Source organism: Rhinolophus sinicus, linkage group LG03 (genome assembly GCF_036562045.2).
Source record: "Rhinolophus sinicus isolate RSC01 linkage group LG03, ASM3656204v1, whole genome shotgun sequence".
Taxonomy (NCBI): domain Eukaryota; kingdom Metazoa; phylum Chordata; class Mammalia; order Chiroptera; family Rhinolophidae; genus Rhinolophus; species Rhinolophus sinicus.
This window is the reverse complement of record NC_133753.1, coordinates 177,788,090-177,806,608: the sequence shown is the minus strand read 5'-3', so window position 1 is coordinate 177,806,608 and position 18,519 is coordinate 177,788,090. Positions and strand designations below refer to the sequence as shown.

The 18,519-nt window shown below is 35.1% G+C and overlaps 1 pseudogene; it reads left to right on the top strand.

The window, feature by feature from the left end:
- The first annotated feature begins 804 nt into the window (after positions 1-804).
- Positions 805-887, top strand: LOC141570955 (U2 spliceosomal RNA; annotated as a pseudogene).
- The last annotated feature ends 17,632 nt before the right edge of the window (positions 888-18,519 follow it).

The window sequence follows — 18,519 nt, the reverse complement described above, 5'->3', positions numbered from 1 at the left end:
TGCAGAATTATATGGGGGAAAGGCTGGCCAAAGCAATGTTCACATTCATGCAATTACCCACTTAATTGCACAAGGTAAATGGAGTCCATATAATTATGACTAAGTTCATGCTAGGATTAGGCTAGTCCTGAAAAAAAATAGTGTATTTTGAGAAAGAAAACATAATGCTGAAACAAACTCTGAATCAACATACTATGTTTCATTTCCTTTCGCAACACTCGAGTGAAAGTTCACTGAAACAAAGGTTTTAGCAGATCTCAAAGCACCATGTGGAAAATGATCAAGTATAGGGTGTGACACTCCACTATACCTCTCATTGGTCCTTATGTGAAAGGCTATTCGTGAACATTCGATTATAATCAGTTGCAGTTTAATCAAAGAACCAAGCCCTCTATTGTCATGTTTACTAAAAAACCTGAGGTTTAAAATAAAGGAACTCAACAGGGGATTCTTGCAATAAAATTATGAAGCACAGGAAACATTTGGGGAGGAGGGAGAGTTGAGCAAGAGACTCACCTTTATTATATTTTTTTCTGCGTTGGCCTTTGTGCCAGGTGTTGTGTGTGTAGTTGTTTGTGTGTGTGTGTGTGTGTGTGTGTGTGTGTGTTTTCTCATCTGTCACCTTATTAATTTAAATTTTCAGTTCAACTAATAAAAACATTTACTGAGTACTCGCTGAGTACCAGACCCTGTGAGATAGCAAACATTTAAGTTAATAGAAATTATTGGCCAGTATTAAAAAGAATAACTCATTTTAAACACTAAAAAAAAAAAGCAAGTCCACATTCTTATATACTTATTCTCATCGCTTCTCGGCCTTTTGGCTAAGATCAAGTGTAGTATATACTTATTCATTCTTTCAACCTCTTTTATAATAAAAAGCATTTCAGCTATTAGAGTGAAAGAGAAATTTAATATTTTAAATTTCTGAAAATAACTCCAATTTCATTTTGTTAGGTAATAATATGAAATTCTCACTTCATATGGACATAGTACTCTTAAGATTTAAATTTCATTTTTTGCCTTGTATAAACAATATAAGTGAGTGATGTCATTGTAGTTCATGTAACTATTATAAATTTATATAAGTATATAATCATTTCTAATAAGGCCATTAGCTTTTGAGGAGAAAAATGGTATCATTTTATGCACATGAGATGATGCTTGGAGGATATAAGAAAGTAAAATACGTAGGTTCTCCCCTATAGGAGGTTACAATCATGAAGGTAAGAAGTTTAAACTATTTAACCTTAAAATTAAAGTCAGCAAAATTTAATCACACTCTGATGATATAGAAAGCACTTCAACATTTTACAATGTCCCATACTATTAGAAACAACTATTTTAAATGCAAAATAAAGTAAACATCAATAAAAACTATTGCCCAATAAAAAGTCGGAAAACTAAAAGGGGCATCATTTGTGCTGGTGAATTTCCTAACTGGGAAACCAAATCAAAGGAATTTTAATAGGCTAGATTCTTACCCTTGTAAGATTGTTTTTGGGTAGGTATGAAATCTATTATAGTTAAATAGCTATAATTATTTAATTACATAATATCCCAAAACACTGTTCAATAAAAATGCCAAATGTGTGGCTTATTTTATTCTACAAAATTGTAAATCCTTTCAGTAAGCAGCACATTTGCTAGTTTTTATATCTCCCTACAAAATCCAATTCAGATCTGTAAATACAGTAACCAAGCAATAAATGAATGGCAAGGAAACAGTAGCTGAAAAAGACTGTTGAAAAAGAAAGTGCTAAACTGATTTTAATCAGATTATATTGGTTATATGCCCAACAAATACATTCTTATTTTAGGAAAAAAATTAAGGAAAAATGTATTTTCCACAGAATGGATGAATCACTTTCTACAGTTTTTGCAGAAACAGTTGCCTTTGAGAAACATAATTCCGAGAAATACCTATAATTTGTCAACATTATTACATCTGCCTCTATAATCCTAACAATATAAATGTTCTGGTTATTGCAAATTATTCTGAGCATTAGCCAAAAAAAATAATTCAATAGGAACAGCATCTTAGATTCGTATAATATTTTAATTTTTTCAAAGACTACAGGTTTTACTTCACTCTTATTTTCAATACTACCCTATAAAATAGGGAAGATAGCAGTATTCCCATTTTATTGTACCTACTTGACTAGAGCATAAAGAGATGAAATAAAATCTCAAAGTGTCAAGGTAAGTTGTAAAAACCTGACCTCCAGTCCTAGATTTACCTAGATTCCCCAGTCAAGGCAAAAACATGTTCTAATGGCATAATAACAACAAAACCGATGCTTCCATCTCACAGACATATAGCTAGGATATGCTCAATGACTTTTATACTTGATGTAAATCTAGTTAAGGTGCAGAATTGGATTGCCTTACCGATACCTGATGTAACTATCAAATTAAAGAGGCTACCATTCAGTGTGTGCCTAGCGAAACTCTGCCCCCTTGTTTTATAATAATATCAAAGACCTGCACATGAGTTACAACAGATGAAAACAGTACTTCCTTAAAAATCATCCAAACTTTGAATACCGAGTATTGTCACAACACCATTAACAGGCTGATTCCAGACTTGCTGGTTGATGAGTAGCTCTGACAAGAAGCACCAAAGGGTTTCTTATTCCTGATTCCCAGATAAGTATTTTTAAAGCTTAAATTTATTTCTAAGCATATAACGCAACAAAGAGGTCATCATTGTTAATAGATGGCTCTAGATCTCTCTTGAGGAAAAAGGATTAACAGGTTATTGTGAGAACTTTTCCCCTTACTTTGTCTCAGGGATTTTTTGGGGTTTATGTTGTGGTGGGATTTTTAAAAAGCAAGTTTAATCTCTTTCTCCATAAGCATTTCCAATCCCTCCTCTCTACACCGACCCATTTTAATAAGGGGCCAGTATTAAGTAAAAATGGTCAGGTACAGTACATAAAGCCTTCTCTCAACAAAATTTTAAAAGTTATTTCTCAAATTCATTTAATGTTCATGTCTAGCAAGAACACAATATAACTCTCAGAAAAAGCACTGAAATATCTCCAGTAAAACTATTTCAGAATTAATACTTGAATTCTTTGAATCTAAACTTAGTTTATGCTCTTCTCTTTAGTTAACCTGATTTTCGTGGATGCTATACTTTTTATTGATTCAACCAGACAATATCTTTGAATATTCCCAAACTACAGCTTTATACAATTCTAAGAGGAGACTTCAAAAAATGGTGAAATATGATACCATCATTACAGAAATTGAGTGAAACTTTAGAAAAAAGGCAAAAGTCAATGAAAGGAAAACTCTTTTCAGAAGGTTCCATTATCTGCTCTCTAGGTATCAGCTGACATTTCCAACTCTAGACAACCATTTAATTGATGTCCAGAACTTAATCTAGAGGAATGGGTTGTATTGATGCATCAATCTTGAATAGTTGAGGATGAGGAGTAAATTGCCTGTTTCACTTACTTCTTCTTAAACCATATTATTAAAATTCAAATTTAGGCATTCACAAAATCTCCCAATATAAATATAATTAAAATTTGTCCATGAAATACATTACTAATTCTTATTTAATTTCTAAGCAAATTAAAAATGACACCTATTTATTAAAATAGTAAACTAAAGTTAGAAACTGTTATTAGGGCCTTATATACAAGTTTCAACTTGATTTTCTAAATGTTAAATTGTTCAGAAAACTAACGGCCAAAATTAAACAGTCGAGATTAATTTGTGAATTATAGCAGATCTGGGAGCAGATGAGTGAGTAGTATATTTTGCAGTGTTTTAGTCATTTAATTTACTCGTTCATCAATATTATTGTTATTAATAATTGAACATCAACTATATGTACCAGGGACTGTATAAGGTGCTGGAGCTACAACAGCAAACTAAACAGTTTATGATGAAGTTTATAAATTTACTTTTAAAGATAAGTACCTCTCGGAAGACATAGCCAAGCGTGGATGTAACTCTTACCAGTAATCTCTCTTCAAGGAAAACCACTCCCAGTGGAATCATAGACTATCAATCACGATTACAAGTTTAAAGATCATGTGATATAATGATTAGTACAAAAATTTAAGACCACAAGTTGAAAATCAAGAAGCACTGGTTTATTTCTCTTATCAGTATTTTAAAAAAAATTTTTTTTAATTTATTGGGGTGACAATTGTTAGTAAAATTACACAGGTGTACAATTCTGTATTGCATCATCTATAAATTCCATTGTGTGTTCACCACCCAGAGTCAGTTCTCCTTCCATCACCATATATTTGATCCCCCTTACCCTCACCTCCCACCCCCCACCCCCCTTACAGTATTTTTAAAATAAACCTCGATGACACAATTCATACAATATTTAGTTTTGGTAACCTTGAAAAGCTAAAAAGAACATCACACTAGGATGGAGATTAAAACCTAGCACAATAAAATAAATATGTGGGGAAGTCAGGAAACAGTAGAAACATAAGTAAAGAAAGTACTAAACAAGTTCTTCAATTAATCCCATTTATTATTTCATTATCTAGTGAGAAGTTAAAATTTGAAAAGCCCACTTTCTCAGGAAGCTAAATGTGCCTTGCTATAATGTCATTAAAAGTGTCCTCTGGAGGCAAGGTGCCCATGATTTCATTCAATAGGCAAAAAGGAAAATGGACAAAAATGGTCTTAAAATAATGTTATAGTTAAAATAAAAGGTCAGCTGGTTATATTCATTTTTTTAGCTGAAGCATAAGTTATAGTCAAGTGCACACATTTAAACATACAGAATGGTTATCTTTTGCATATGTATATATTCATGAAAGCACCACTGAGATCAAGATATAGAATATGATCATCACTCCTGTAAGCCCTTACGCCCCCGCTCATATTCTTCCCTCTAAATGTAATCAGCATTCCAAAGATCAACTACTTTTATAAATTCAGGTAGCTCTAGAATAAATGTGGAAAGCACTGGGTCGCAATCGAAGTTTTCTAAGTGATAAATTCTACTTGACCTCAGCCAAGAAAGAAAGAAATAGTAAGTTTTATTATTTATTACACTATGCTAAATATTTATTACATATATTAAGCACAGTAGTAAGTAAATCAGATTGGTAGTCAAAGGAAGACTTTCAGGAAGAGGTGATGTTAAAGCAGATTTTTAGAGGACACATAAGAAAGAGCTAGAAGAAGCTAGATGATGTATGTAAAGGGAATAACACTGAAAGCAGATTAACTGCATGTGTAACACCATGGAGGCAAGGAACAGCATAACATATTCAGAAAAGTCTATTTGTATGGCTAGAGCGAAGGAAGGATTCAGGTGAGGAAGTAGTGAAAGAAGCTGCAGAGTAGGAAAGGGATAGACCATGAGGGCCATGGACGTGAACATAAAAATTAAACTTCATTCTGAACATTAATAAGGAACCATGGTCTGAGCCCAGGCAGTCAAGAAGGGAGCTGGCATCACCAGATAACTGTTTTAAGAAAAATCACATTGTGGAGAATGGTTTAGTTATTGGAGAAGTTGGGAGCTGAAGTCAAAGGGAAGTGGTGACTGCAGTAATCCTGGGCCCAGAGCAAAGGGATGTTGTGAATCTAAAGAGCCTGTAGCGGGGAACACGGAAATAAAGAATTAACTATAAAGATGTTAAAGAGGTCAAATGTACAGGGCATAAAGACCAACTGGAAACAGGCAGGGAGTGACTGCTGGGTTCTACCTTGGACTATGGTGGTCTCCTGCACTGAGACAAGGCGTATTTTTCTTATATTTGGAGAAATGATGATGAGTTCAATTTTAAACATGGTGAGTTCAAAATGCTTATTGGACAAATGCTTATTGAGATGTCTAGAAAGCATTTGGATAATAGTAGCTAAAACGTCTTGAGTAGCTACTCTATGCCTGAAGTTTCTTCTAAAGAATCACACTATATACATGAACCTAATATAATATTGTATATTAACTGTAACTGAGAAATAAATTTTAAAAAAAAGAAGATCTATAGGAAATGCAGGAAGGAAACAAGGGCTGATGGTGTGAAAATTAGTTCAAACTGACACTTGGTTACTGGGTGTTTTTAGGTAGCCTCGGTTAACAGAATTCATGTTTGCATTTTGAAAATGAAGGATTCAAGAAATCTAATTTAAATTTACTAAACAACAGACTTCAAAAATAAAGGCAAACTTTACTGTTTCTGGGCCAGCGGTATGGAGAATGATAATGTCTTAACATTAGTTTGTAACGCAAAAACAAGGATGAACTAGATTATAAAAATTTCCTGACCTAACAAGATACTCTAATGAACAGATTACAGCCATGTGTAACCAAGGTTGAGAAATTTTTTTTCTTAAAAAACACTTATAGCAGGGAGCGGAAAATGAAATTTAATTTTGGAAGAGGGGGACTTGTGATTTGGGGATCATTCAGTCATTTAACAAATAGACAATGAGCCTCTACTATGTACTAGACACCAAACCCTTACACAAACCCTTCATTAAGTCAGAAATCTTGTTCTCCTCTAAAGCCATATTACTCTCTTCCTCTTCTAAACTTCTGCTAGTATTGGGTTACCTTTTTTATATATACTAAATCCTAAATCCTATCCAACTCTCAAAATCTACCTCAAGTCCCATCTCCCCCCAAGACATTTCCTGATAATTAGGAAGTACACTGCTCCTTCTTTTGATCTACATATACTTAGTGTAATAAGTCAACGTGGGGTCACCATTTCTTTATCAAAGAACTCGATATTCTGTTGGTTGTAAAAGTAAGGGCTAAACATCTAATCCTGGTGTAAATCCATAGGAAGGAAAATTTTTTTAGCAAAACTTTCTACAGTTTCATTTCAACATTCCTTTAAATAGTGGTTTATTCCTGCATTCCATATGTCAGCACATAAATATATTCTCTCATCGAGTTTCCTGGAGAAAAAGAATATTTGTGAAATTAAAAGTTTTATTTATTAACAGTCATGATGTACTCTTATTAAGAAGAAATTTATATGGCAGGTTTTTATTTTAATAAAATGAATGGTAAGTATTGTGCAAGAAATGCCATTCAATGAGAGTATATAACAATGGAATCTAACCTAAACTGTATGGTCCAGGAAAAAGTGGTTATGTACAGTTACCATCAGCAACTAAGATCATTCATTTTTTGCTCAAATCTTCAGTGAACTGGCATGTATTACTGATAACTAAATATTTGTTTCAAAATATATGAAGAAATAGACAAAAGTAATGTATACAAGTAAACACGAGATGATTCCACACTCTAACGGATAATTACAATTTTCATGATGCCAAGGCTCAGATTTGTTTTAAGAAACATTTAAATGAATTCTCATTTTTGTTTAGTTTCAGGTCTGTCTTCCAGAATTTCTCTGAACCATAGCAGACTAACTGGCTTTAACAAAATAAAGATGAGTCCATTGTTCCCATTACTTCAAAAGTTTCCTTGTGCAGAGTGTTGAAAAGTTAATACCTCCAGAGAAAACTAATCAGAAGTACAGCTGTTCAATAGGAATGAGAGGCCATGGAAAGCAGAGACCTAGAAATGACAGCAGCCAGAAAATTATGGATGATTTTCCAATAGAGCACTGCTTGAAAATGAGGCCAAGAACATTTGGTGTACTGGTCAAGTGAATGTCTCATGTCACCATGACACTAGATCCACAGGGTGATATAACTACACGGGTGAGGACTTAGGACTCAGTCTTGGAGGTACTGGTTTGTCACTGTGGAACTAAGTATTGATAGAAAGTAGAGCTAGATGTCATTATGATTGGTACCTGTCATTTGTAAGAAACAAGGGACAGGGATCCTGGAGGCTTAACTAAGAGCAGAAATGCAACACTAAAACATGAATCTTTAAGCTGACGGACAACATTCTCCATTTTCTTTCCCCCAGTCCAAACCAGATGATTGCTGACTGCACATAATTGGGCATTATGGGGATGAGCCTGGGAGAGTGACCCTATGGGACCATCTGGCCAAATACAGCTGCAAAAAAACAAATCTTCCCATCTGGAAAAGTGTGATAGACAGAAAATTGGAAGGGCTTCCAAGAGAAATGGTGGATTCCTCACTAGAAACACTTGATACAGGCAGAGCACACAGCAGGGGCCACTCTAACGCAAGGCAGGGTCTAACAGACTTTTCCAGCGATGATTGATGCAGCTTGTCCTTTAGGACTGTGCTCCCACATTACAATGGGTAAAATGAGACATTAGAGTCATATCATTATTTCCATAGATGTATTTTGTACATTTTTTTTTGTAAAATAAGATTTTTCCTGACAAAAAATTGGCCCCACATAGCTCCTGTGAATGTCAACACAATTCAAAGGCTGGAAAGTGGGGAGTAATCAGGATAAGCCAGTTGTGTTGCTTAAATACAGCCCTGTCCTCAGTTAACATCAGGTCAGTATCAAATGATCTATATTCCCTTTCCAGACCAAACACATAGTTTCCTTTTTTACCAACTTCAAGTAGAGGTAAAAAGTAAAGACAACAGAAAGTAAAAATGTCATCATCTCCCTAGCCAAGAGCAAGAGTGAGAAATAGGATATAATCACTCTGAAGTCTTCACGGGAAGCCCTGAGTGTCTATTCCTTATATTGGCACTTCAAGAAATGAAACCAGATAACAACAACCCTTGCCAAAACAAAGGAATGCTTTTCTTTGTCAAGATTTTGTTTAGGTGGGAACAGTCCAAGATGGTGGCATAGGAAGGTCCTGAACTCACCTCTTCCCACAGACACATCTAATCTACAGTTATGTATGTACAATTCCCTCTGAAAACTAGCTGAATGGTTCGTTCACAACAAACAATAAAAAGGCCACATCAAGATAGATAGGAGAAGCAGAGACGTAGTCTCGCCAAAAATCCCATCCCAGTATGGTGACTCATAATGAGAAGGAATGTCACAAATCCAAAGGTTCCTCCTGGGGAGCGAGGGGTTCATGCCCCAAATGAGGCACCCCAAACTTTGGGACCTGCCACAGAGAAGGGCCTTACAAGAAATATTAAAGGGACTTCTTTAAGCTGAAAAGAAAGGGAACTAATCAGTAATATAACAAGAAAAAAATATGAAGTATAAATCTTACTGGTAAAGATAAATATATAGTAAAGGTAGTGGATTAATCACTTATAAAGCTAGTATGAAGGTAAAAGACAAAACTAGTAAAAATAACTATAACTATAATAATTAAAGAATACACAAACTAAAAGACAAAATATTACATTAAAAACAAAACACGGGGTGGGGGTTAAAATGTAGAGTTTTAGAATGCATTCAAACTTAGTGGAGAGTAAGCAACATGTTACTGTACAACCAATGATTTAATGAAGAAATCAAGAGAAATTAAAAAAAATATCCTGAGACAAATGAAAATGGAAATACAACATACCAAAATCTATGGGATAGAGTAAGAGCAGTTCCAAGAAGGAAGCCATAGCAACACAGGCCTACCTCAAAAAACAAGAAAAATCTCAAATAAACCATCTACTTTATACATAAAGAAACTAGGGGGAATAAAGGAAGCCTAATGTTAGAAGTAAGTAAGCAACAAAGAGCAGCCCATAAATAAATGAAATAGAGATTTAAAAGATAATAGAAAAGATCAGTGAAACTAAGAGCTGTTTTCTTTAAAAGGAAAACAAAATTGACTAAACTTTAGCTAGACTCATCAAGAAAAAAAGAGAGGGCTCAAATAAATAAAATCAGAAATAAAGGAGGAAAAATTACAACTAATGCCACAGAAATACAAAAGAGCATAAGAGCCTACAATGAACAATTATACACCAACAAATTAGACAACCTAGAAGAAATGGATAAATTCCTTGATACATACATCCTTCTAAGACTGAATCATGAAGAAATAGAAAATCTGAATAGACCATTTATTAGTAATGAGATTGAATTCAGTAACCAAAAACCTCCTGGGAGCAGACAGCTTCTACCAAACATTCAAAGATTTAATACCTATCCTTCTCAAACTCTTCCAAAAAATTCAAGAGGGGGAAATGCTTCCAAACTCATTTTATGAGGCCAGGATTACCCTGATACCAAAACCAGACAGGACACCACAAAAGGAAATTACAGGCCAATAGATGCAAAAATCCTTAACAAATTTTAGCAAACCAAATTCAACAATACATTAAAAGGATCATTTATCATGCTCAAGTGGGATTTATTCCAGGGATGCAAGGATAATTCAACATAGCAAATCAACCAACATGATACATCATATTAACAAAATGAATAAAAATCTTATGATAATCTCAATGGATGCAAAAAAGCATTTGACAAAATTCAACATCGATTTATGATAAAATCTCTCAATAAAGGGGATATAGAGGGAACATAACAAAGGCTATATATAACAAACCCACAGCTAACATCATATCCAACTGGGAAAAGCTGAAAGCTTTTCCTATAAGATAAGGTAACTATGCCCACTCTCACCACTTTTCCTCCACATAATATCTGAAGCCCTCGCCACAGCAATCAGTCAAGAAAAAGAAATAAAAGACATTCAAATTGGACAGAAAAAAGTAAAACTATTACTACTTATAGATGACATAATAGTATATGTAGAAAACCCTTAAAGTTGCAGGATATGAAATTAATATACAAAAATCTGTTGCATTTCCATACAGTAATAACAAATTATCAGAAAGAGAAATTAAGAAAACAATTTCATTTACAATATTATCAAAAAGAATAAAATAACTAGGACAAATTTAACCAAGGAGGTGAAAGACCTGTACATTGAAAACTATGTGACATTAGATATAAAAAACTGAAGAAGACATAAATAAATGGAAAGACATGCTGTGCTCATTGATTGGAAGAATTAGTATTGTTAAAAATATCCATTATTACCCAAAGTGATCTACAGATTAAGTGCAATACCTATCAAAATTCCAGTGGCATTTTTCGCAGAAATAGAAAAAAGAATTCTAACATTTCTATGAAACCACGAAAGACCTCAACTAGCCAAAGCAATCCTGAGAAAGAAGAACAAAGCTGGAAGCATCTTGCTCCCTGATTTCAAACTATACTACAAAGCTACATTAATCAACTATACTATAAAGCTACATTAATTCAAACAATTTATCTTTGAATCCACAATAGTTAGTACCAAAAAAGTTTGGCATTGCACTAAAACAGACACACAGATCATAGGAACAGAATTGAAAGTCCATACATAAACCTACACATATGTAGTCAATTCATATGTGACAAAGGAGGCAAGAACATACATACAATGGGAAAAGGATATTCTCTTCAATAAATGGCGTTGGAAAACTGGACAGCCACATGCAAAAGAATGAAACTAAAACATTATCTTACACCACACACAAAATTTAACTCAAAATGGATTAAAGACTTGAATTTAAGACTTGAAACTATAAAATTCCTGCAAGAAAACACAGGTGGTAAGCTCCTTGACATCTAACTTGGCGATGATGTTTTTGGATCTAAATCCAAAAGCAAAGGCAACAAAATAAAAAACAAGTGCGACTACACCAAACTAAAAAGCTTTTGCACAGCAATGGAAACCATCAACAAAATGAAAAGGCAAACTGCTGAATGGGAGAAAACATTTGCAAATAATAACTGTTTAAGGGTTAATATCCAAAATATAAAAGAACTCACATAAAATCAATAGGTAAAAAACTGATTAAAAATTGGGCAGAGTATCTGAATAGACATTTTTCCAAAGAAGACATACAGATGTCCAACAGGCCCATAGAAAGATGCTTAATTAATCATCAGGGAAATGTATATCAAAACCACAGTAATAATATCACTTGACCTGTTAGAATAGCCATTATCAAAAGGTCAAGAAATAACAAGCACTGGCAAGGATGTAGAGAAGAAAGAGACCTACTGAACTTTTGGTGAATGTAAATTGGTGTAGCCACAATGGAAAACAGCGCGGAGGTTCTTCAAAAAATTAAAAATAGAAGTGATCCAGCAATCCCACTTCTGGGTATTTACGTGAACAAAATGAAAGCACTAATTTGAAAAGATATATGTACCCCTATGTTCACTGCAGCATTATTTATAATAGCCAAGATATGAAAGCAACCTAGGTGTCTATCAGTAGATGAATGGATTAAAAAGAAGTCACACACACACACACACACACACACACACACACACACACAATAGAATACTACTAAGCCATAAAAAGAATGCAATCTTGCCATTTGTGACAACATGAATGGACCTTGAGGATATTTCACTAAGTGAAATAAGTCAGAGAGAGAAAGATGAATACCGTATGATTTCACTTATATGTGAGATCTCAAAAAATGAAACAAATGAACAACAAAACAATACAGAGATACAGAGAACAGAATGGTGGTTGCCAGAGGAGAGAGGGCTTTGGAGGTGTGAGAAATGGGTGAAGGGGGTCAAGAGTTACAAACATCCAGTTATAAATTAAGTCACGGGGATGTAATGGACAGTATGGTGACTATAGCCAATAAAGTTATAGTGCATATTTGAAAGGTGCCAAGAAAGTAAACCTTAAAAGTTCTCATCACAAGAAAAAAAAAGGGTTTTTTTTGTAACTTTGTATGGTGACAGATAGTAACCAGAATTATCATGGTGATGATTTTGCAGATTATACAAATAATGAATCATTAGGTTGTATATCTGAAACTAATATAATGTTATGTGTCAACTATACCTCAAGAAAAAGATTTGCAGACAAACAAAATACATCTAAAAGCTAGACACAGCCCATGGGCTAGCAGTGCACAGCCTCTGCTGTAGAGAGGTGAGAGGTTTATCGCATTGCCCACCCAAGCCCTTCTCTTCCTTGTCTCCAAGCCTCTCTAAGAAACCATCTCACAGTTCAGTTTTACCATCATTATTCTCTGTATCAAAATGATGTCACCACATGAATCCCCAAGAATGTCAAATATAAAATAGTCAGGTAACCACTTACTACTCAATTTGGAATATTCTTACCGGCCCAACAATCATGTACTTAAGTATGTCCAGTTCATGCTATTTCCATCATCATCTAAATACCTGGAATTGTTAGATTTGTGCCACTTTTGTCCTAAATCTTTTGAAATGCTTCTTCCTACCCCAAACATCACTACATTGTGTATTTCTAAAAGATAGCAAGAAAGCAGAAGGCTAGAGTATAAATTACTCTAGAGATGAGACTATTTCTTAGAATTTATCTTTGAATCCATAATATTTAGTACCATATACATAGTCAATACTCACAATGAGCTAGAGGAATTGGCTTAAATATTAAGTCTACAGTTCCCTGACACAAGGAATTGAATGTAAATTGATTTGAGAAATGATCCTAGGAAGCACAAGAAGCTAGTGAAGAAGTGAAACAGAAAAGAAAAGAAAGCCAGTCCAGATAACCACTGTGGGCAACGAGGGCTCAATCCTTTTGGGGACCACTCGGAGACCATGTAAAACATGACTTAGAGCAGGGGTATCCAAACTGCGGCCCGCGGGCCAACGGCGGCCCGCAATCCATTGTTAATTGGCTCACAGCAAATTCCAAAAATATATTTAGTTTACTTAAATAAACCAGGTGAGGCAATACGTACTTCACCTTAAGTGAGTGGCCCAGCTGTTTGTGTATTTTACCGCATATGGCCCTTGGTAAAAAACATTGAAAAAAGTTTAGACACCCCTGACTTAGAGTGATCATACCTGAAGGGAGAAGAAGCTGGGGTATTGATCTATCAATTCCTATCTGTCATGGTTGTTCCTTGGGATGTTAACTCCTCAGCACTTCTAGCTTGACTGTGTATGGGACAAACTCACTCCCTTATCTAGAGAACGCTCTCAGGCAGAGTTACAGGTATTTGCAGGAAAAGGGCTTTAGAGAGAATAAATGCCTTGCTACAGTATCCTTGTGCATTTGAATCTCTGATATACACAAAAGCATCCATGAACAGGACACTGGTGAAGGAGAGACCAAGATAGCCCATAAAAATGACCTATGCTTCTAGGGGAACTGTATGGAGTGGATAATCTTCTGGTCTGTACATCATGAAAAACTGTCTTGTTATAAAATATCTGAAAATAATAGATAGAATTGACACAAATTTTTTTAAAGGCACAGCTGAGTTTGCAGGAAAGGATGGGAGGTCACCAGGAGCCAAAAAAAATAAAACACATGGGCAAGAGGAAAGCCATTGCTGAAACTGTCTGCCCTCAGAAAATGTGTCTGTCTCCAGGAACCAGAACTTGGGCGTCAATGCCTATGTGGAAGTCTGGCAACAGTCCTGTGCTGTGCAACATGGGAAATTGATCCTTCCTTGAAGCTAGGACCTTTAAAGAGTTATATGAACAATAAAAAGAAATGGATAAAGAAAAAAAATACGCTATTCAGTAAAAGTGGAACACAAGGAAATTTATCTAAACTATCTGGCCTCTGGAGATAAGTCTTTCCTGAGAATTAGTAGCTCCAGACTTGGTATCACACAGGTTTGGGACCCAAATGTGTATTACCTTCATTATCCAGGAAATCCTAAGTCTAGAAATTAAATTAAAGTGGGTCTTGATTGAGAGCACCTATGGCATATCGGCAGAAGGAAATGTAAATCATCTCTGGAGGGACACACACCCTCCATTCAGGTTTCAGGATTTCTAAAGATTGAGATCATAATTTAAAATTTAGCAACACAAGGCAATAAACCACCATGAGGGAAAGTCAGGAGAAAAGAAAGGAACAAACAGCAGACTTATACGCCTAAATATATGAGATTTAGAAAATATAAGATACAGAATATAAACTAAGAATGCGTCAAGAAAAGAGGAACTCTAAAACATGAGCAATGAAAAATATAATGTCAAAAAAATGAGAAAGGTTTGAAAAAGAATCAAATAGAAGCCCTTACAATGAAATATTTAATTGTTGAAATAAAAAATAATAAGGTTAAAAACACAGATTTAAAAATAGCTTAGAGAGAACTAATTAACTGGATGAAAGTTCTGGAAATATTATTCAAAAATGTATCACAGAGAAATAAAGAGATGAAAATTATGGCCTACAGCTATAAAACAGAGAAAATAGGGAAAAGGCTTTCTGAAGGAAAAATGCTGGAATTTTCTAGACTTAATGAAAGATATGAATCTTCAGATTCCAACAATTTCCATGCAGGATTGATAAAAAGAATTCCACAACCAGACCAATTAGAATAAAACCATAAATCAACCAAGAAAAAAAATAATGGCATATGTAGCAAGAAAAATTACCTAATAAGAAATTATATTTAGACTGATAGTAGATTTTTAAGCAGCAACAGCAATATACTCAAAGTAAAGAGAAAATAACAATCAACTCAGAATGCTATATACATAGGTAACTGTCACTCAAAAATAAGAGTCATTAAAGACTTTTTGGATAAACAAAATCTAGACTTTGCTACCAAAAGACTCTCAGTAAAGGAACTTTCTAAGAGATACTTCAGGAAGAAATCCCAGAAGTTCTGAGATACAAGATGGAAGGACAAGCAAAGAACTGATAAATTTAAATAAGAATGATAATAATGTCTAAGTTTAATTAGGAATGTATTCATTTTCTTTGGTTGCGTAACAAATTACCCTAAACTTTAGCAGCTTAAAACAACAATCATTATTATCTCACAGTTTTCCTCTGGACAGGAATTTGGGGTGGCTTAGTTGGGTGTCCCTGATACAGGGCCTCTCTTAAGGCTGATCACAGTGTTGTTCTGGGCCACAAACCACCCCAGGGCTTCCCTGGGGCCAGATCTGCTCACAGACTCCTGTGTTTAGTGGTGCAGGCAGGCCCCAGAAGACTCACACAAGCTCGCTCACATGGCTGTGAACAGGATTCAAACCCTCAATGGCTGTTGGCCAGAGGCATTACTCAGTTCCTTGTCACTCAGACCTCTCCAGAAGGGTATTCACAACACGCTGCAGTGCTTCCCCAGAGTGACAGTTCTTAGAAACAGAGGAAGAGAGGGCAAGAAAGACTCAGTTTTTTTTGTAGCCTAATCTCAGAAGCAATATCCCACACATTTGCCATATTCTATTGCTTAGAAGCAAGCCACTGGATCACTCAAGGGTGAGGTTTACACAAGGGTGAAAATACCAGGAGGAGTGACCACTGGGGGCTGTATTGAAGGCTGCCCACCAGAAGGCAATAATATAGCAAAAACTACATGATAATAATAGCATATGGAGGAGGGGCTTGGTTATGGAGCATAAAGCATTTTCATGTCCTTGTCCTTGTATTTTCAGGGAAGCTTTAAAGATAATGTTTAAAGTTTTTTAAAGATAATGTTTAAAGTTTTGCAAGATGAAGAAGTTCTAGAGATGTGTTGCACAACCATGTGAATATACTTAACACTACTGAACTGCATGTACACTTCAAAATGGTTAAGGTGATAAATGTAATAACATGTTTCTCATCACAATAAAAAAATAAATAAATGTCAAGTAAAAAAGAGATTTTGTTTGGAGTGGAGAATATGGAGAGAAAAAAAACAACACACACGTGGGATAAGTTCTACATAAATGTATTTGGAAAGAAACCCTCTTAATATGTGCAAAGGAGAATGAGAAGAGAGTAGGAGAGCTGAAGTCCTAAGTGTAAGATCTGCAGACCTAAGACACAATGACACCTGTGAAGGAAAAACAGAGAGGGAAAGAACTAAAATGAGGAGAGCAAAAAGCAGAAAGTCCTAGCTAAGACTGTCATTCAAGAGAAGTTTAGAATACCTACACATACATTCAATTCACTTCAAAACCATGATTGGCCTTATACTATAAATCTCGCATTTTGCTAAGAACTGTTGAGAGTACAAAGTTAAATAACACATAGTACATCTCAAAAAGTGAGTAATTCTCAGAAAGAAAAATTGTAAATTATATTAGTTAAGATGGTTCTATTCACTCTTCAGTAGGGCCTTGGTGAAAATGACATAAGGACAGAATTTGGAATCACCTGACCTGGATTTAAATTTTGGCTGAACAATTTATATGCATAAATAGAGATATGATTTGCCTTCCCTACAGAGTGGGTTGAAATGAGGATGCATAGAATTGCAAAGCTCCTACACACTGTTGTTCATAACGGTATCCCACCTGTCGACCTTCCCATTCTGACTCAACTACGGCACTCCTCACATTCCCATCCAATTCCTCCATCTTCCTACCCTTCCCTTTGCCAACTAATACACATCATAGGTTACCTCGACCCAGTAGCTTTTCCCTGACCCTAACCCCACCCTCAGAAAAAGATCTGCTTTAATGTGCTCCCATGCCTGGTACACACCCTAATTATATCGCTTATCACACTACACTGTAATCCTGTATTTACTTGTTCTTCTCACTTAATGGGCTATGAACTCTGAGAGGATAGGAACTGTATCTAATGCATTTTGAATCCCAGTAGTGGGATTTTCCCTGTAGTAGTGATGGACTTATTTTTGGTTGGAACTATTTCTTTAATACCAGTAATACACAGCCAGTTAGGAATAAAATTTGTGACCATACAAGACAATGAACCACCATCCTTCACTGGATTGACTCTTGGCTCTCTTCATGTCATTAGCAAGGTGTGCTAATCTCACTACAGCCCGAGAGAATACAAAAGTATGAGGGTCATTATGAACTCATTAAAAAAAAAAAAAAGTACCTAAGAGATTTGCCTTACTGATTAAAAACATCTCTTCATTTGCAGCATAAGCAGTACGAATCTGAGCAAGCCAAAATCTGTAAGTGGAGGGATAAAGAGGAAGCTGATGAGAAGGAAGCAAGTCCCCTTCCTCAAGTTATCACAGCTCCTTGTGGGGCTCTTTGTAGACCCTAGAATTCACTTGTTCCTTACCCTAGCTTCATCTTTAAAGTTTCCTCTTCCAAAAAAGATACTTGTAGAAAAGACTTTCAAATTGGAGGTGAATAGACATGCCACTTATTCCCTGATTTGCTACTTAAGATAGTAAAACAGGTTGTAGTTAGTCTTCCCCAGGGCTATTATCCCGCAATGCTTGGAAGTAACACAATAAATGGATGTTTAATCTTGTATAAATTTATTATATGTTATGTAAATAGGTCCTTAGAATTTACTGCAATTAATAATCCATTTTTCTAGATAGTTAAAAGTACTTTTTCCTCTCCAACTTTAAATCCAAGTATTTCAAATAACGCTTGGAAACTGGCAGCTGGGTCATTACAAAACTATCAGTTTTTATCTGATGTATCTACATTCTCAATCAATTGAATTTTCTTTAGTGAAAAGCAGCCAATACCTAATCATTTGTTAAAAGACCAATGGCCTACCTCTTTATAGCTGAAGGAATGCTAGTAAGGAGAACAGCTTGTTTCCACTTGCTTTCATCTGCTGAATGAATGCAGACTATAAGTGTCTAAGCAAACGGCATTTGGTTGGCTGGGGCCAGATTTCAGGTTTTGCAGGATTATTGGAACAAAAATATAATCACACCATAGTCATAAAGTAATATAAATTATTTTACAGAAGAATTAAAAAATTCTTAGCCATCAGAAAAAGATAA